Genomic DNA, 21,614 nt, shown 5'->3' with positions numbered 1-21,614 from the left:
TTAAGTGTATTAATTAATCAAGCAGTAAGTTAAAAGTTAGAGAAATGTACTTAACAGAGATCTCTGGGCTCACACTAGCTTTCCTTATCAGCAACAAATTGCATCGAGGTCACCTCACTAAGTCTGAGCCCTCTTATCTGTCCCTAGAGCCCCTATATACTGAAATGTGGGATGGTCTTCAGGTTGGTTCGCCACCTGACTCAGCATTTGTCTTCAAACAATGGGGGGGGGGGGGTATTTCTCTCCAACCTGCATCTTTCTAAGATTAGGGAAGGACAGAAAGGAACAGAAACCACAAATGCATACACATGTACAGACAGATGACCTCTCATCACTTCAACGGCCGGGCCATCTGACAGTTTTGTCTTCTTTATTGGGACAGCAATTAAACAATAGTAATTAAAGCAATCGCATATTCTTATAATACCAACTAGTATTAACTAAAGCTTTAAAGGGATATCAATTGCCATCAGATGTCAGACTTGGGGAGGTTAATTGTCTCCATCTATGGGAATCTCCATTTGGGAAGGTTGTGATCAAATAGGTCACTAAAGTCGGGACTGAATAGGTCATTCATCCCATTAGGTTTCTGGGCACCTTGCCATGATCCACCTTGCGGTGTTATCCATCTATGGCTAATGCTGGCAAGTATGCCCTGAACGTTCTTTATACTTTCACTGGTAGATGCGTTTCTGAAGTGTCCATAGCCCTCCTATGAGACACAGACTGAGAAGAAAAAAATCACACAATTTTAGCAGGAGCATTAGTGAGGATCTATGAAGATAGGTTGAAAATGGGTGAAGTCGTTCTTTAATGATCATTAGACTAATAACCCATTACCCATTATCAATAAGTAACCCACCTATATCCCAAACTCCCTCCCCAGTCAGAGTTCATAGTTTTATTGAATGTAGAATTATGTGCAGGATGTCATTTGTATATGTGAGGGAACTTAATTTACTGTCTTTCCCTAGGAAAGACAGTAAAAAGTAGGACTGACCGTGGGTAGCTACCTGGGATGTAAGTTGGGGCTTGATCAACCCCGGCTGGGTCACCTGGGCGAGGGTTCATGTTGCGAGACCCGAAACACCCTATGACCCCAGGCTACAACACTGATGATACATCCCAGGTGCATCCATGTGATGTATTCTTTAGTGTATGTACTTAATATCTCAACTGTTCTTGGCTAATATGACCCCAGGGAACAACTTAGGAACTGTGACTAATTCTCTATCCGGAATGAAATACCCGAAAATGACCACGCTCTTTTTTTAAATGACCATAACCGGTGCACTACTTCCAACATGGCTCTATCTGCTAAACATTTGGAGCTACAGATTTACTGAGGTGCTCAAAATGTTCAGAATACTTATGATTAGGGAAACATAGTAAAGTGTAAAATTTCTAATTTGATATTTGACAGAACAGCTAAAAGAAACGTATTACTGTCCAGGGCCATAAGGATATTTTTGTGCAAATCAATCTAAGAGCACCACATTTGTCCCAGATGTAACCCAGGGCATGCTCTAATGATTTAGCAAGAGCGCCCGAGCCATCAACCTTCAGGGTCATCATAGTGGCCAAATCCAATATGACCGCCACCTGACAAAGTTTTTGGCTATAACGTTTGAACCACATTTTCAGCTATGAATGCAAACTTGGTGTCTAAATCATGTTTTTTGACAATTAAAAACATGTTTGAATGCTTATCTTTATGATTTAATCTATCTAGAGGACACTAATTTGATTATCACAAATATGGCTACTATGTTCTGAAACAACCAATGTATCTTACGATGTAATTTAATTGAAACAAGAATGATTTAACAGTAGAACTAATTCCTATGATGATAGGCCTACAGCTAGAGCTAATACAGCATGTTCAACAATGCTCAGCATAAAGTGTAATACTATATAGTATTACTATTCTATACACCATTGACTAGTATGATATCATACGGTACTAGTCACTAGCCACTGTCAGGATTCATCTACTCTGCTGTGGCCACCACGGCTCTTGCCGGCGTACAGTATATGATGATGACCATATACTCCAATCTTTGGACATGGAAAGTTGATCTTTTCAGGCTCCAAAGTAAGGGTGACCAGAGTTTCTTTGAGATACCTGCACTCCTTTTCCCATAGTCAGGGAAGGCTGATGTTGGTCAAATGGTAACCAGGTCCCTTGAGAACTTCCTCCCAGCCAAGCTGCACTGATTCAGCATGTCCGAACCTGGGAACCTTACTGGACCCATCTCGCAGATGCCAGTAAAGCTTGCGCCATCCTCCTCCACTGTGGCTGCAAAAGTCATGTAGTGGACACAGCAAATGCTGCAAAACTGGAGTCTGCTGCATCTCGATATATAGATGTTGTGTGATTAGGACATTAAAAACAATCATCACCCGAGGAATCAAAAGGACTGAGCACATGCAACTGTGTGTGTGTGTGTGTGTGTGTGTGTGTGTGTGTGTGTGTGTGTGTGTGTGTGTGTGTGTGTGTGTGTGTGTGTGTGTGTGTGTGTGTGTGTGTGTGTGTGTGTGTGTGTGTGCGCGTGTGCGTGTGGTGCAGTATGTATCAGTTATCGCAGAGCTGTTCTGTTGTAACACCAAGACACATTCCTAGCAACGATTTGTTGTTTAGCAATTCACTTTTCAGATTCTAATTTGAACATATTGTTCAAATTCCATACACCTTTGACTATTATGATAGTATTCACTTTATGCTGAGCATTGATGTTATGGTTTGCTGACCAGCTGCTGCTGGAAGTGCCAACTGCACCCACTAAAGTTACAGGGGTGACCGGGCCTTTGCCGTGGCTGCCCCCTCTGGAATGACTTACCTTTACGCATCAAAGCAGCCCAGTCATCTTTACTAAAGACTAATTTTTTGTCCTTGGCATTCAGTAACAACTAAAGCAGCCTTACCTTCCTCTATTGGCGCTAATGTTTGTTTGTCTGTGCTTACTCATTGTTTACTATTGTCGGCTTACATTGCATTGTTTGCTTCCTGTTTTTTTTTTTTTTTTTTTTTTTTTTTGCTTTGTTTTGCTTTTTACCTGTACAGCACTTTGGTTGACCTGGTCATGTTAAATGTGCTATATAAATAAACCTTGATTTGATTTGATTTGATTTTTAAAAGGGCGTGGTCATTTTCGGGTATTTCGTCCCGAATAGAGAATTAGTCACAGTTCCTAAGTTGTTCCCTGGGGTCATATTAGCCAAGAACAGTTGAGTCCTAAATGAAGTGCACACAGTGGCGCGGGAAGGGGGGGGCTATGGGGGCTGCAGCCCCCCTGGTGATGGGAGCAGCCCCCCTGGTGATGGGAAGAAAAAAAAAAAAAGAAAAAAAAGTTTTATTTTATTTTATTTTTTATAATATATATATATTTTATGGATCATAGCAGTCTGTTACGGTCATGGATGAACTTCAACCTGGTGTTTGCACTGTCTTTCTGCCTTTTTGTGTGGGGAAAAACACAGAAAACCCCCAAAAAATCACCCCCGACGCACAGCCCCCCTAGGTATTAAGGACTTCCCGCGCGCCTGAGTGCACACATATCTTAGCCAGGTCCTAGAAAGTGAATGACCCCTGCTGGTGGAGCTTCCACACCACAAGTATATAGTTGTAAGGAGTTTACGGTTTTATGTCCCAGAAAGGTTTTAGTAGTCTTGCAACATACTTTTGTGAGATGTAGCTTTGATCTAAAAAAAATGACAGAAAATGCATTAAAAAACACATCATACAGTAATTACATGTGGTGTTAATGACTGTCTGTAGATCCTATTGATTACATGTTAGACTACAACTTTTACTTTGAAGGACAAAGACCATGTGCTTTGACCCATGGTCACATGGCTTCTTTGTTTTGATGAAAAAGGTAGACTAAAAGATGACTGACATTTTGAATAATAACCATTCCAGGCTTTTGGATTCCAGATGAATTAAGAAAAACAAAGACAAATAAAGAGCTTTTTCCTTTGTCAGTCCCAAATCAAAAAATGCCAAAATACTAATCAGAATATCAGAAAAATGGAGCATTTTCCTGATTTTTTGGTGGGCTAGAAAATTGGATAAATGAAGCCATTATTTGATTTTTGGTCTGGGATGAAAAAACGCCAAAACCTTTTTTAAGAGCTTTTTTTCAGTGTCAGTCCCAAATCAAAAAAAGCCAAAATACTAATGAGAATATCATAAAAATGGGCCATTTTCCAGATTTTAAGGGAAAAAAGAAAAGTTTCAAAATGAAGCAATGTTTTATTTAGGATCTGAAACGAAAATCAGTAAAATATACTTTTCAGACGCTTATTCCAATTGAAAAACAAATAATAAATAAGATGCCCTGACTCCAAAAGGGTCGGGGGATCTTAGTATAATTTGAAATTCAATTCCGATTCACTTTTCAAATAATTATTTTACTGATTTTCCTTTCAGAAACCAAATTAAATATTGCTCAATTTTTCAAATAATCACTTCCAAATTAAACCTCAGATTATACTAAGATCCCCCGGGCTTTTGGAGTCAGGGCATCTTATTTATTATTTGTTTTTCAATTGGAATAAGCGTCTGAAAAGTATATTTTACTGATTTTCGTTTCAGATCCTAAATAAAACATTGCTTCATTTTTAAACTTTTCTTTTTTCCCTTAAAATCTGGAAAATGGCCCATTTTTATGATATTCTCATTAGTATTTTGGCTTTTTTTGATTTGGGACTGACACTGAAAAAAAGCTCTTAAAAAAGGTTTTGGCGTTTTTTCATCCCAGACCAAAAATAAAATAATGGCTTCATTTTTCCAATTTTCTGGCCCACCAAACAATCAGGAAAATGCTCAATTTTTCTGATATTGTGCTTAGTATTTTGGCATTTTTTGATTTGGGACTGACAAAGGAAAAAGCTCTTTATTTGTCTTTGTTTTTCTTAATTCATCTGGAATCCAAAAGCCTGGAATGGTTATTATTCAAAATGTCAGTCATCTTTTAGTCTACCTTTTTCATCAAAACAAAGAAGCCATGTGACCATGGGTCAAAGCACATGGTCTTTGTCCTTCAAAGTAAAAGTTGTAGTCTAACATGTAATCAATAGGATCTACAGACAGTCATTAACACCACATATAATTACTGTATGATGTGTTTTTTAATGCATTTTCTGTCATTTTTTTTAGATCAAAGCTACATCTCACAAAAGTATGTTGCAAGACTACTAAAACCTTTCTGGGACATAAAACCGTAAACTCCTTACAACTATATACTTGTGGTGTGGAAGCTCCACCAGCAGGGGTCATTCACTTTCTAGGACCTGGCTAAGATATGTGTGCACTTCATTTAGGAGAGAATATCTCAACTGTTCTTGGCTAATATGACCCCAGGGAACAACTTAGGAACTGTGACTAATTCTCTATCCGGGACGAAATACCCGAAAATGACCACGCCCTTTTAAAAATCAAAACAAATCAAATCAAGGTTTATTTATATAGCACATTTAACATGACCAGGTCAACCAAAGTGCTCTACAGGTAAAAAGCAAAACAAAGCAAAAAAAAGAAAGAAAAGAAAACAGGAAGCAAACAATGCAATGTAAGCCGACAATAGTAAACAATGAGTAAGCACAGACAAACAAACATTAGCGCCAATAGAGGAAGGTAAGGCTGCTTTAGTTGTTACTGAATGCCAAGGACAAAAAATGAGTCTTTAGTAAAGATGACTGGGCTGCTTTGATGCGTAAAGGTAAGTCATTCCAGAGGGGGCAGCCACTGCAAAGGCCCGGTCACCCCTGGTAACTTTAGTGGGTGCAGTTGGCACTTCCAGCAGCAGCTGGTCAGCAAACCATAACATCAATGCTCAGCATAAAGTGAATACTATCATAATAGTCAAAGGTGTATGGAATTTGAACAATATGTTCAAATTAGAATCTGAAAAGTGAATTGCTAAACAACAAATCGTTGCTAGGAATGTGTCTTGGTGTTACTACAACAACAGAACAGCTCTGCGATAACGCACACACGCACGCACGCACGCACGCACGCACACACACACACACACACACACACACACACACACACACACACACACACACACACACACACACACACACACACACAGTTGCATGTGCTCAGTCCTTTTGATTCCTCGGGTGATGATTGTTTTTAATGTCCTAATCACACAACATCTATATATCGAGATGCAGCAGACTCCAGTTTTGCAGCATTTGCTGTGTCCACTAACATGACTTTTGCAGCCACAGTGGAGGAGGATGGCGCAAGCTTTACTGGCATCTGCGAGATGGGTCCAGTAAGGTTCCCAGGTTCGGACATGCTAAATCAGTGCAGCTTGGGTGGGAGGAAGTTCTCAAGGGACCTGGTTACCATTTGACCAACATCAGCCTTCCCTGACTATGGGAAAAGGAGTGCAGGTATCTCAAATAAACTCTGGTCACCCTTACTTTGGAGCCTGAAAAGATCAACTTTCCATGTCCAAAGATTGGAGTATATGGTCATCATCATATACTGTACGCCGGCAAGAGCCGTGGTGGCCACAGCAGAGTAGATGAATCCTGACAGTGGCTAGTGACTAGTACCGTATGATATCATACTAGTCAATGGTGTATAGAATAGTAATACTATATAGTATTACACTTTATGCTGAGCATTGTTGAACATACTGTATTAGCTCTAGCTGTAGGCCTATCATCATAGGAATTAGTTCTACTGTAAATTCATTCTTGTTTCAATGAAATCGTAAGATACATTGGTTGTTTCAGAACATAGTAGCCATATTTGTGATAATCAAATTAGTGCCCTCTAGATAGATTAAATCATAAAGATAAGCATTCAAACATGTTTTTAATTGTCAAAAAACATGATTTAGACACCAAGTTTGCATTCATAGCTGAAAATGTGGTTCAAACGTTATAGCCAAAAACTTTGTCAGGTGGCGGTCATATTGGATTTGGCCACTATGATGACCCTGAAGGTTGCTGGCTCGGGCGCTCTTGCTAAATCATTAGAGCATGCCCTGGGTTACATCTGGGACAAATGTGGTGCTCTTAGATTGATTTGCGCAAAAATATCCTTATGGCCCTGGACAGTAATACGTTTCTTTTAGCTGTTCTGTCAAATATCAAATTAGAAATTTTACACTTTACTATGTTTCCCTAATCATAAGTATTCTGAACATTTTGAGCACCTCAGTAAATCTGTAGCTCCAAAGGTTTAGCAGATAGAGCCATGTTGGAAGTAGTGCACCGGTTATGGTCATTTAAAAAAAGAGCGTGGTCATTTTCGGGTATTTCATTCCGGATAGAGAATTAGTCACAGTTCCTAAGTTGTTCCCTGGGGTCATATTAGCCAAGAACAGTTGAGATATTCTCTCCTAAATTAAGTACATACAATAAAGAATACATCACATGGATGCACCTGGGATGTATCATCAGTGTTGTAGCCTGGGGTCATAGGGTGTTTCGGGTCTCGCAACATGAACCCTCGCCCAGGTGACCCAGCCGGGGTTGATCAAGCCCCAACTTACATCCCAGGTAGCTACCCACGGTCAGTCCTATAGGGAAAGACAGTAAATTAAGTTCCCTCACATATACAAATGACATCCTGCACATAATTCTACATTCAATAAAACTATGAACTCTGACTGGGGAGGGAGTTTGGGATATAGGTGGGTTACTTATTGATAATGGGTAATGGGTTATTAGTCTAATGATCATTAAAGAACGACTTCACCCATTTTCAACCTATCTTCATAGATCCTCACTAATGCTCCTGCTAAAATTGTGTGATTTTTTTCTTCTCAGTCTGTGTCTCATAGGAGGGCTATGGACACTTCAGAAACGCATCTACCAGTGAAAGTATAAAGAACGTTCAGGGCATACTTGCCAGCATTAGCCATAGATGGATAACACCGCAAGGTGGATCATGGCAAGGTGCCCAGAAACCTAATGGGATGAATGACCTATTCAGTCCCGACTTTAGTGACCTATTCGATCACAACCTTCCCAAATGGAGATTCCCATAGATGGAGACAATTAACCTCCCCAAGTCTGACATCTGATGGCAATTGATATCCCTTTAAAGCTTTAGTTAATACTAGTTGGTATTATAAGAATATGCGATTGCTTTAATTACTATTGTTTAATTGCTGTCCCAATAAAGAAGACAAAACTGTCAGATGGCCAAGTGATGAGAGGTCATCTGTCTCTACATGTGTATGCATTTGTGGTTTCTGTTCCTTTCTGTCCTTCCCTAATCTTAGAAAGATGCAGGTTGGAGAGAAATACCCCCCCCCCCCATTGTTTGAAGACAAATGCTGAGTCAGGTGGCGAACCAACCTGAAGACCATCCCACATTTCAGTATATAGGGGCTCTAGGGACAGATAAGAGGGCTCAGACTTAGTGAGGTGACCTCGATGCAATTTGTTGCTGATAAGGAAAGCTAGTGTGAGCCCAGAGATCTCTGTTAAGTACATTTCTCTAACTTTTAACTTACTGCTTGATTAATAAATACACTTAATTTTAACAGTCTTGTCTGCTCTTAATTTCACCAATACAATGGACGGACGCACGACAAATTATGTCATTGCACAATTTGTCTGTTGTTTAAATAGCTGAAATCTCCAACACATCATAGAATCTCTCCTAGACGATTATCATGGAGATACCTAACATACCTAGCGCTGACATCAGAGAACCCCTACTGGAACTCCATATATGGAGATAACCAAAACGTCCAGGACAAACATCAAAGTCCTAAGGGAGTTCATCAGGACTGACATCATGGCTAAGGGAGTTCATCAGTGAAACCGAGCGACATTAGATAAGCATCAGACAACTCATCAGCCTAGTTGGTTTTCACAGCCTAAGCCTTACATATCGATTTTACTTACTTCTCATAGCGGCTCTCGGATCTGGTCAAAGAATCAGCCGATTATCAGTTCAACAGAAAGGATTTTTTTCCCTTCAATATTTAAAATTGTATATATTTGTTTTTATTAACGCGAGAACAATGGTTTCCATTATAGCGTGCTAACAGGAATAGAAAGCCTGTAGTTTCTATTATCTTGGATTCCCCATCGATTATTTTTTTCTCGATGGGTGCCATATTATCATGAGCATTATTGAGGAACAATTATATGAAGACAGGTTGAAAATGGGTGAACTCGTCCTTTAAATCCTGATGTGAAAGAAAATATTTGTATAGAAGAACAAAAAGGTTGTTAGGTTGACAGCACCTCAGTAAAACTACTAAGGTGCTGTGAAGTTGGGAGGCACAAGGGGAAAGTGAATGACCCCTGCTGGTGGAGCTTCCACACCACAAATATATAGTTGTAAGGGATTTACGGTTTTATGTCCCAGAAAGGTTTGGTAGTCTTGCAACATACTTTTGTGAGCCGTAGCTTTGATCTAAAAAAAAAGACAGAAAAGGCATTAAAAACAACATCATACAGTCATTAGATGTGGTGTTAATGACTGTCTGTAGATCCTATTGCTTACATGTTAGACTACAACTTTTACTTTGAAGGACAAAGACCATGTGATGTAACACGTGGTCACGTGACATCTTTGTTTTGATGAAAAATGTAGATTAAAAGATGACTGACATTTTGAAAAACAAAGACAAATAAAGATGTTTTCCTTTGTCAGTCCCAAATCAAAAGATGCCAAAATACTAAGCACAATATCAGAAAAATGGAGCATTTTCCTGATTTTTGGGTAGGCTAGAAAATTGGAAAAATGAAGCAATGTTTAATTTAGATTCTAAAAGGAAAATCAGTAAAATAGACATTCTTTGATTTTTATTCTGGGATGAAAAAATTAAAAAAAAAACTATTTTGAGCTTTTCTCAGTGTCAGTCCCAAATCAAAAGACGCCAAAATACTAAGCACAATATCAGAAAAATGGAGCATTTTCCTGATTTTTTTGTGGGCTAGAAAATTGGAAAAATTAAGCAATGTTTAATTTAGATTCTAAAAGGAAAATCAGTAAAATAGACTTTTCAGATGTGAATTTGAATTGAATATAATATATCAGATTATACTAAGATACCCCCAACTGACCTTGGGATCTTAGTATAATCTGAGGTTTAATTTGGAAGTGATTATTTGAAAAATGGAGCAATATTTAATTTGGTTTCTGAAAGGAAAATCAGTAAAATAATTATTTGAAAAGTGAATCGGAATTGAATTTCAAATTATACTAAGATCCCCCGACCCAAAAGCCCGGGGGATCTTAGTATAATCTGAGGTTTAATTTGGAAGTGATTATTTGAAAAATGGAGCAATATTTAATTTGGTTTCTGAAAGGAAAATCAGTAAAATTATTGTTTAAAAAGTGAATTAGAATTGAATTTCAAATTATACTAAGATCCCCCGACCTCAATCCAGGTCGGGGGATCTTAGTATAATTTGAAATTCAATTCTAATTCACTTTTTAAACAATAATTTTACTGATTTTCCTTTCAGAAACCAAATTAAATATTGCTCCATTTTTCAAATAATCACTTCCAAATTAAACCTCAGATTATACTAAGATCCCCCGGGCTTTTGGAGTCAGGGCATCTTATTTATTATTTGTTTTTCAATTGGAATAAGCGTCTGAAAAGTATATTTTACTGATTTTCGTTTCAGATCCTAAATAAAACATTGCTTCATTTTGAAACTTTTATTTTTTCCCTTAAAATCTGGAAAATGGCCCATTTTTATGATATTCTCATTAGTATTTTGGCTTTTTTTGATTTGGGACTGACACTAAAAAAAAGCTCTTAAAAAAGGTTTTGGCGTTTTTTCATCCCAGACCAAAAATCAAATAATGGCTTCATTTATCCAATTTTCTAGCCCACCAAAAAATCAGGAAAATGCTCCATTTTTCTGATATTCTGATTAGTATTTTGGCATTTTTTGATTTGGGACTGACAAAGGAAAAAGCTCTTTATTTGTCTATGTTTTTCTTAATTCATCTGGAATCCAAAAGCCTGGAATGGTTATTATTCAAAATGTCAGTCATCTTTTAGTCTACCTTTTTCATCAAAACAAAGAAGCCATGTGACCATGGGTCAAAGCACATGGTCTTTGTCCTTCAAAGTAAAAGTTGTAGTCTAACATGTAATCAATAGGATCTACAGACAGTCATTAACACCACATGTAATTACTGTATGATGTGTTTTTTAATGCATTTTCTGTCATTTTTTTTTGATCAAAGCTACATCTCACAAAAGTATGTTGCAAGACTACTAAAACCTTTCTGGGACATAAAACCGTAAACTCCTTACATCTATATACTTGTGGTGTGGAAGCTCCACCAGCAGGGGTCATTCACTTTCTAGGACCTGGCTAAGATATGTGTGCACTTCATTTAGGAGAGAATATCTCAACTGTTCTTGGCTAATATGACCCCAGGGAACAACTTAGGAACTGTGACTAATTCTCTATTCGGGACGAAATACCCGAAAATGACCACGCCCTTTTAAAAATCAAATCAAATCAAATCAAGGTTTATTTATATAGCACATTTAACATGACCAGGTCAACCAAAGTGCTGTACAGGTAAAAAGCAAAACAAAGCAAAAAAATAGTAAACAATGAGTAAGCACAGACAAACAAACATTAGCGCCAATAGAGGAAGGTAAGGCTGCTTTAGTTGTTACTGAATGCCAAGGACAAAAAATTAGTCTTTAGTAAAGATGACTGGGCTGCTTTGATGCGTAAAGGAAAGTCATTCCAGAGGGGGCAGCCACGGCAAAGGCCCGGTCACCCCTGGTAACTTTAGTGGGTGCAGTTGGCACTTCCAGCAGCAGCTGGTCAGCAAACCATAACATCAATGCTCAGCATAAAGTGAATACTATCATAATAGTCAAAGGTGTATGGAATTTGAACAATATGTTCAAATTAGAATCTGAAAAGTGAATTAAACAACAAATCGTTGCTAGGAATGTGTCTTGGTGTTACAACAACAGAACAGCTCTGCGATAGCTGATACATACTGCACCACACACACACACGCACACGCGCGCACACGCACGCGCACACACACACACACACACACACACACACACACACACACACACACACACACACACACACACAGTTGCATGTGCTCAGTCCTTTTGATTCCTCGGGTGATGATTGTTTTTAATGTCCTAATCACACAACATCTAAATATCGAGATGCAGCAGACTCCAGTTTTGCAGCATTTGCTGTGTCCACTACATGACTTTTGCAGCCACAGTGGAGGAGGATGGCGCAAGCTTTACTGGCATCTGCGAGATGGGTCCAGTAAGGTTCCCAGGTTCGGACATGCTGAATCAGTGCAGCTTGGGTGGGAGGAAGTTCTCAAGGGACCTGGTTACCATTTGACCAACATCAGCCTTCCCTGACTATGGGAAAAGGAGTGCAGGTATCTCAAAGAATCTCTGGTCACCCTTACTTTGGAGCCTGAAAAGATCAACTTTCCATGTCCAAAGATTGGAGTATATGGTCATCATCATATACTGTACGCCGGCAAGAGCCGTGGTGGCCACAGCAGAGTAGATGAATCCTGACAGTGGCTAGTGACTAGTACCGTATGATATCATACTAGTCAATGGTGTATAGAATAGTAATACTATATAGTATTACACTTTATGCTGAGCATTGTTGAACATACTGTATTAGCTCTAGCTGTAGGTCTATCATCATAGGAATTAGTTCTACTGTTAAATCATTCTTGTTTCAATGAAATTACATCGTAAGATACATTGGTTGTTTCAGAACATAGTAGCCATATTTGTGATAATCAAATTAGTGTCCTCTAGATAGATTAAATCATAAAGATAAGCATTCAAACATGTTTTTAATTGTCAAAAAACATGATTTAGACACCAAGTTTGCATTCATAGCTGAAAATGTGGTTCAAACGTTATAGCCAAAAACTTTGTCAGGTGGCGGTCATATTGGATTTAGCCACTATGATGACCCTGAAGGTTGCTGGCTCGGGCGCTCTTGCTAAATCATTAGAGCATGCCCTGGGTTACATCTGGGACAAATGTGGTGCTCTTAGATTGATTTGCGCAAAAATATCCTTATGGCCCTGGACAGTAATACGTTTCTTTTAGCTGTTCTGTCAAATATCAAATTATACATTTTACACTTTACTATGTTTCCCTAATCATAAGTATTCTGAACATTTTGAACACCTCAGTAAATCTGTAGCTCCAAAGGTTTAGCAGATAGAGCCATGTTGGAAGTAGTGCACCGGTTATGGTCATTTAAAAAAAGAGCGTGGTCATTTTCGGGTATTTCATTCCGGATAGAGAATTAGTCACAGTTCCTAAGTTGTTCCCTGGGGTCATATTAGCCAAGAACAGTTGAGATATTCTCTCCTAAATTAAGTACATACAATAAAGAATACATCACATGGATGCACCTGGGATGTATCATCAGTGTTGTAGCCTGGGGTCATAGGGTGTTTCGGGTCTCGCAACATGAACCCTCGCCCAGGTGACCCAGCCGGGGTTGATCAAGCCCCAACTTACATCCCAGGTAGCTACCCACGGTCAGTCCTACTTTTTACTGTCTTTCCTAGGGAAAGACAGTAAATTAAGTTCCCTCACATATACAAATGACATCCTGCACATAATTCTACATTCAATAAAACTATGAACTCTGACTGGGGAGGGAGTTTGGGATATAGGTGGGTTACTTATTGATAATGGGTAATGGGTTATTAGTCTAATGATCATTAAAGAACGACTTCACCCATTTTCAACCTATCTTCATAGATCCTCACTAATGCTCCTGCTAAAATTGTGTGATTTTTTTCTTCTCAGTCTGTGTCTCATAGGAGGGCTATGGACACTTCAGAAACGCATCTACCAGTGAAAGTATAAAGAACGTTCAGGGCATACTTGCCAGCATTAGCCATAGATGGATAACACCGCAAGGTGGATCATGGCAAGGTGCCCAGAAACCTAATGGGATGAATGACCTATTCAGTCCCGACTTTAGTGACCTATTCGATCACAACCTTCCCAAATGGAGATTCCCATAGATGGAGACAATTAACCTCCCCAAGTCTGACATCTGATGGCAATTGATATCCCTTTAAAGCTTTAGTTAATACTAGTTGGTATTATAAGAATATGCGATTGCTTTAATTACTATTGTTTAATTGCTGTCCCAATAAAGAAGACAAAACTGTCAGATGGCCAAGTGATGAGAGGTCATCTGTCTCTACATGTGTATGCATTTGTGGTTTCTGTTCCTTTCTGTCCTTCCCTAATCTTAGAAAGATGCAGGTTGGAGAGAAATACCCCCCCCCCCCATTGTTTGAAGACAAATGCTGAGTCAGGTGGCGAACCAACCTGAAGACCATCCCACATTTCAGTATATAGGGGCTCTAGGGACAGATAAGAGGGCTCAGACTTAGTGAGGTGACCTCGATGCAATTTGTTGCTGATAAGGAAAGCTAGTGTGAGCCCAGAGATCTCTGTTAAGTACATTTCTCTAACTTTTAACTTACTGCTTGATTAATAAATACACTTAATTTTAACAGTCTTGTCTGCTCTTAATTTCACCAATACAATGGACGGACGCACGACAAATTATGTCATTGCACAATTTGTCTGTTGTTTAAATAGCTGAAATCTCCAACACATCATAGAATCTCTCCTAGACGATTATCATGGAGATACCTAACATACCTAGCGCTGACATCAGAGAACCCCTACTGGAACAAACATCAAAGTCCTAAGGGAGTTCATCAGGACTGACATCATGGCTAAGGGAGTTCATCAGTGAAACCGAGCGACATTAGATAAGCATCAGACAACTCATCAGCCTAGTTGGTTTTCACAGCCTAAGCCTTACATATCGATTTTACTTACTTCTCATAGCGGCTCTCGGATCTGGTCAAAGAATCAGCCGATTATCAGTTCAACAGAAAGGATTTTTTTCCCTTCAATATTTAAAATTGTATATATTTGTTTTTATTAACGCGAGAACAATGGTTTCCATTATAGCGTGCTAACAGGAATAGAAAGCCTGTAGTTTCTATTATCTTGGATTCCCCATCGATTATTTTTTTCTCGATGGGTGCCATATTATCATGAGCATTATTGAGGAACAATTATATGAAGACAGGTTGAAAATGGGTGAACTCGTCCTTTAAATCCTGATGTGAAAGAAAATATTTGTATAGAAGAACTAAAAGGTTGTTAGGTTGACAGCACCTCAGTAAAACTACTAAGGTGCTGTGAAGTTGGGAGGCACAAGGGGAAAGTGAATGACCCCTGCTGGTGGAGCTTCCACACCACAAGTATATAGTTGTAAGGGATTTACGGTTTTATGTCCCAGAAAGGTTTGGTAGTCTTGCAACATACTTTTGTGAGCCGTAGCTTTGATCTAAAAAAAAAGACAGAAAAGGCATTAAAAACAACATCATACAGTCATTAGATGTGGTGTTAATGACTGTCTGTAGATCCTATTGCTTACATGTTAGACTACAACTTTTACTTTGAAGGACAAAGACCATGTGATGTAACACGTGGTCACGTGACATCTTTGTTTTGATGAAAAATGTAGATTAAAAGATGACTGACATTTTGAAAAACAAAGACAAATAAAGATGTTTTCCTTTGTCAGTCCCAAATCAAAAGATGACAAAATACTAAGCACAATATCAGAAAAATGGAGCATTTTCCTGATTTTTGGGTAGGCTAGAAAATTGGAAAAATTAAGCAATGTTTAATTTAGATTCTAAAAGGAAAATCAGTAAAATAGACATTCTTTGATTTTTATTCTGGGATGAAAAAATTGAAAAAAACCCTATTTTGAGCTTTTCTCAGTGTCAGTCCCAAATCAAAAGACGCCAAAATACTAAGCACAATATCAGAAAAATGGAGCATTTTCCTGATTTTTTTGTGGGCTAGAAAATTGGAAAAATGAAGCAATGTTTAATTTAGATTCTAAAAGGAAAATCAGTAAAATAGACTTTTCAGATGTGAATTTGAATTGAATATAATATATCAGATTATACTAAGATACCCCCAACTGACCTTGGGATCTTAGTATAATCTGAGGTTTAATTTAGAAGTGATTATTTGAAAAATGGAGCAATATTTAATTTGGTTTCTGAAAGGAAAATCAGTAAAATAATTATTTGAAAAGTGAATCGGAATTGAATTTCAAATTATACTAAGATCCCCCGACCAATCCATGTACCTTTCGGTCAGTTGATTTTCAAAATAAAATCCAAAAGTGGAAAAAGAAAAATGGCTTCTTTTTTCATTATTTGTTTTGAAATCCGAAAATGGAAAAATGACCTGTTTTTTCATTATCTGTTTCTAAAACCAAGTCAAGAAATGGATTGTGGAAAAAAAAGAATCCAAAAATGGAACATTGGAAAATGACTTGTTTTTTCATTATTTGTTTCTAAAAGCAACAATGGAAATGGAAAGATGACTCGTTTTCCAATTTCTTATTTTTTTCCTGAATCAAAAGATGAGAAAATGGGAAAAGGTGTTAAATTTTCAATTTGGCATTTTTCTATTTGTCTATTACTGGTGTGAACCGCAACTTGCTGTGTTTTCCATATATAATATATTACCCGTATATTCCCATTGTAGCCAAACCGGGAGCAGTACTGGCAGCGGACGTAGGGAGGTTTTCCGGGTTGAATGGGAAACATGGCCACAGGCTGACTAAATAAGCGATTTAAACGGGTAGTTTCACTCCGGACCTAAAATATTATGCTCCGGACCAAAGCTTAAACATCCGTGCGGTTTGGAATCTACCATTAGTTTTGGGATACAATGTATACAAAAGGGTAAACAGCGGAGCCTTGGCGCTCCACCGATTCTGGATGACAACGACATAGAACCTCATCTCTGAGCTGTATAGCGGAGTGAGAGGTTCTTAATGGAGCTAGCCATTTCTTTGAGGGGCAACGACGGCCATGGCCTTCGTGACCTCTCTGAAATTCCTTCCCTGCACACCTTAGTATTAATAAAGTACACCTACCTGTACAAACATAAATCACAAGATGTCACTTGTCCCTCTTCAGTGTTTATCGCCATCCTGACTGATGTCTGCAAGGCAAACAAAAAACACCATTACAGTAAATACATTACAGTACATGTGCAGTTTAGGCTGTGATAAACCAGAAGCAACTAGCACAAGTTCCCTATTGACCTGAGTAAAGCAGCTGAGATAGCTACGGGTTAGCAGCATAATGTACACCATAATATTATTTAAGAATCAATCATGTATAATAAACAATCTATTAGTGCAGCAGTTAAGCTCATTATATGGAAGGTATTGTGCATTTTAAGAAAGAAGCATGAAACTTTCAGCATATCATCTACATACCCCAAGGTTTGATTTCAGACGTGGAAGCACTTTCAGATTGACCTCTGGTGACCTTGAGTGGTCATTGACCTCAGAATTGCATTTTTGGCACTTTTTGCCCCATTTTTCTCCATTATAATAATATATGTTTGATAAAATGTCAGTTTTGTTCTAATAAATGAAAAATGAAACCTAATAGTCACTCTACAGAAATGGTGATTATTACTATTATGATAGTTCTGTTATGACATGTTATAACATTAAAAACATCTAGGAGAGAGAGAGCAGCAGTAAAATAAAGAAAAACAAGAAAGAAAGTGCTAATGCATTCAAAGTGCAATATAGGTACAATGCTATTCAAAGGTGCTATTCATCTCATGTTGGTTTTGGTTTTGGGGGCAGTATATGGTGAGCGTTCAAGGTTCTGATGGTTTGGGGAAGAAACTGTTGGACAGCATGCTGGTGCTTGTCCCGATGCTCTTTTTTTATTTATTTTTTTTACTTAAATTTTTATCCCACGATTTTGTAACCCTTATTTTTCACCCGGTGCCAATCTTCTAAGTGATCCTGGGCATTATACTCCCCTCACCAGCCCGATGCTCTTAAACCTCCTATCAGATGGCAGTAGTTCAAGGATATGGTGGGAGATAACATGGTACCATTTCTGTCAGAAACCTGTCTACGACTACCAGTGACATCGATGGGGAATCCAAGCTAATATAAACTGCAGGCTTTATATTCCTGGAAAGTTTGCATGCTATAATAGAAGCCATTGTTCTCGCATTAATAAATAAATAAAATAAAAAAATTAAAGGCAACTGTCCACAGCCCTCCTCTGAGACACAGAATGAGTAGATAAAAATGGTACCATAATGAGCATGAGTGAGTACACTTGGAACCATAATCTAATACTCAATGGTCTTTTTCACTCTCTGCATCTTCTCTCTCCTTATTCCCTTCAGCCTCCTCATCTTCGTTGTCTTCATCTTAGACCATGGCAAAATTCAGACTTCTGCTTCAGTAAGGTTATTGCTGCTCAAGTGGTCAGACATGAGGTCGTTAGGGATTAAGGGTCTTGCTTATGTACACCCGACATATTGTCAGGGCTGGGAATCGAACCTGGTACCTTCTGTTTCCCAGGTGGCCTCTCTACAGCTATGGCCCCCCTTCTTCTTAATGGGTTGTAGTGGACCTCTCCTCCTTCACACTTACATAGTCAGTCTTACAGAATGGTATCTGCAGTTTATTTCGCTGCATGCCTTCAATGCTCTACAGCTGCAGCTGGAGCCATTGCCTGGGAGTAAACAGTGGGCATGACAGCCCCTCCTTTAGCAACCTCCCACCCGGATGAAGTGATGTCTCTTTCCTCTGCAGGTGGCTCGATCCGATCTGCAGCCTTCCACAACATGACCTGCAGATGAACATGCAGTATACTGTGTGCAGAATCATATTTGTCTGTCAATACAATGCGAAGAAGAACTCTGCACCGGTATCTTTTAGGTCACTGTGCGTGGCATCAAGTTCCCCAAGCACTGTATTGAGACTAGTCATGGTACTTTCTAGGAGTACTTTAAGCAAATACCTTGCCCTTCTCACAGGGTAGGAGACAGTATCACATCCTAACAGGTTCTTGGAGGAGGACAACCACAAGCATCCGATAAGCACAGTGTATTTTGTCTAGGATTTACCATTGAGAATGAAGGCGATGCCACCGCAAGCAATGCTTTTATCCCAGAAATGTTCATCAATGTTCCACTGCAACCAGGGAATGACATCAGAGTGCCAGTGGGCATCATGCGGGGATCGATGATGGTAAATGGACTGCATTTAAATAGCACCTTACTAGTCTTCCTGACTCTTCAAAGCACTTTACAATGTACTTCACATTCACCCATACATTCACACACCAATGGTAGAGGAAACACAAATACAATACCCCTACCTGCTCATTGGGAGCAGGTAGGGGTTCAGTGTCTTGCTCAAAGACAGGAGGAGCCAGGGATGGAACCTGGAATCTTTGGATTCCAAGACGGCCGCTCTACCTCATGAGCCACTGCCACCCCGCATGATGACAGACTTATATCGCACTTCCAGTCACTCAAATGGATTATACATGTCATGACGCTTGAGGTCCAGTGTGGGGTTCATACTTAATGGCACAGCTTTTCAGTGATTTCTCAAGGTGTACAAGGGTTGTGAGCACAGGATCCAGGTGAGAAGGTGGAGAATCGATACATGGACATGGATAAATTGCTTTTTTTTTGGCAAGATTAATTTCTGGACATTGAAAAATAGACTTAGTCTCTAAGAGCACCTTTCTAAATTGACTACCAGCTAAAACAAGACTTTTTCCTGGTCTTGGGCCTAATTATTACATACTTTATGCAAATTGTGCAAATGAGGAAAGGTTGCATGACTTCACCATGATAATAGATGAATTTCTGCACATCACAAACATGGGCTTTGACTCTTAAGTCACCTTTCTAAGTTAACTGGACGCAAAATGTTAGCCGCAAAATGTTAGCTATTTCCAGGTAATTTGCTCATTAAGCGATAAATTTGCTGATTATGCTTATTACTCAAATTGCCCAATATGCAACTTTTATGAATCAAGCTTAAACTCATCTGCTAAGCCTATATATGACATTTTAATCATAAAGGTTTACAGGAAACAACATTTCTGGTTTTAACATGGGTTTGACAGCCCAAAATGTGTACAGCCTCTGACAAGTCTCAGAGGTCAATTGAGAAATGCTTCCACGTCTGAAAACAGACTTCATGACATATAGAAACACTGTAGGAAGTTTCATGCTTCTTTCATAAAAAGCACAATACCTTCCATATATGAGCTTATCTTCTCATTAGAACCCTGAAAGCTCACCATATACTGCCCCCAAAACCAAAACCAACATAACAATGTCATAACAGAACTATCATAATAGTAATAATCACCATTTCTGTAGAGTGACTATTAGGTTTCATTTTTCATTTATTAGAACAAAACTGACATTTTAACAAGCATATATTATTATAATGGAGAAAAATGGGGCAACAAGTGCCAAAAATGCAATTCTGAAGTCAATGACCACTCAAGGTCACCAGAGGTCAATCTGAAAGTGCTTCCACGTCTGAAATCAAACCTTGGGGTATGTAGATGATATGCTGAAAGTTTCATGCTTCTTTCCTAAAATGCACAATTGGTTTATATCAACAATGACATGATCTGTCATGTTCCCCCAGAGTTAGTGTCCCTGAGCTAAACACTGAACCCCTAACGTATAACGTTGAGCTGGTTGGTGCCTTGCATAATTTCCTCTGCCGTTGGTGTGTGAATCAGAATCAGAATCAGTTTTATTGTCACATCACAGGTTTACAAGGTAAAAAAGTGGGTGAAATTCGTTTTTGTACATCGTTCCCATCGCAACGTTAATTTCCATAGAAAGAAGAGGGGGGGGGGGGGGGGGAGAAGAGGGGTGGGGGGCAAGTGGGAAGGAGATCAAAATGGGAAAAAATGGGACTGTAAAGCGCTTTGGATAAAGGCATTATATAAATGCACCAGTTACAAATGCACATTTTACTAGAGAAGTCATCAATCTTAGTTATGGAGCACAATGAGCACACTGTGCATAACTGTAGCCCTGTGTTTCCTAGTATCATACCCGTTTCCAATTCCAGTTTATTTTCCCATAGCTACATTTGATGGCTGATTTGATTGAGTGCTGCCAGTCCAATCAGAACGAGGCAATGGGGAAATGAACCAACAAGTGGCTCTGTCTTGTGTTAGGGATAAGTCTGTGGCAGAAATTTCTAATCAATACAGTATTACTTGGCAGCCTATAATTTATAATTTTTTTTGCATATTCTTCCATCTCGTTAAACACAATGGCAACAATGCTATTGTAGTCCAAGATAACAAGTACATGTATTTTGGTGGAATTCTTAAGTTTCCAACACTTCCATAGTGAACAGCCACTATATATGATGCAACAGCATCATAAAGATTATAGTGTACATGGCATACAATACCTTTTGTCAGCGCTAATGCTTCCTTGAGGAATTTGCACTCCTCCCGCAGGTCCCGTTCATGGTCGGTCAATCTCTTCAGCTGCATGGAGGCAGGATCGGATGAGCTCTCCTCCTCAGCAACTGCAAACGATTTAGCACAGAACAAAAAACACTAGTCTTCCTCAAATAGCTCCAGCTACAACCAGCATGGATAAATTGCCTTAAGGCTTTTTGAACATCAGAGAAACCTTCAGTTAACCACATAGAAAATTAGCACAAATTAACTACAA

This window comes from Gymnoscopelus braueri, assembly GCF_963280865.1.
Source record: "Gymnoscopelus braueri genome assembly, chromosome: 14".
Taxonomy (NCBI): Eukaryota; Metazoa; Chordata; class Actinopteri; order Myctophiformes; family Myctophidae; genus Gymnoscopelus; species Gymnoscopelus braueri.
This window is presented reverse-complemented; position numbering follows the sequence as displayed.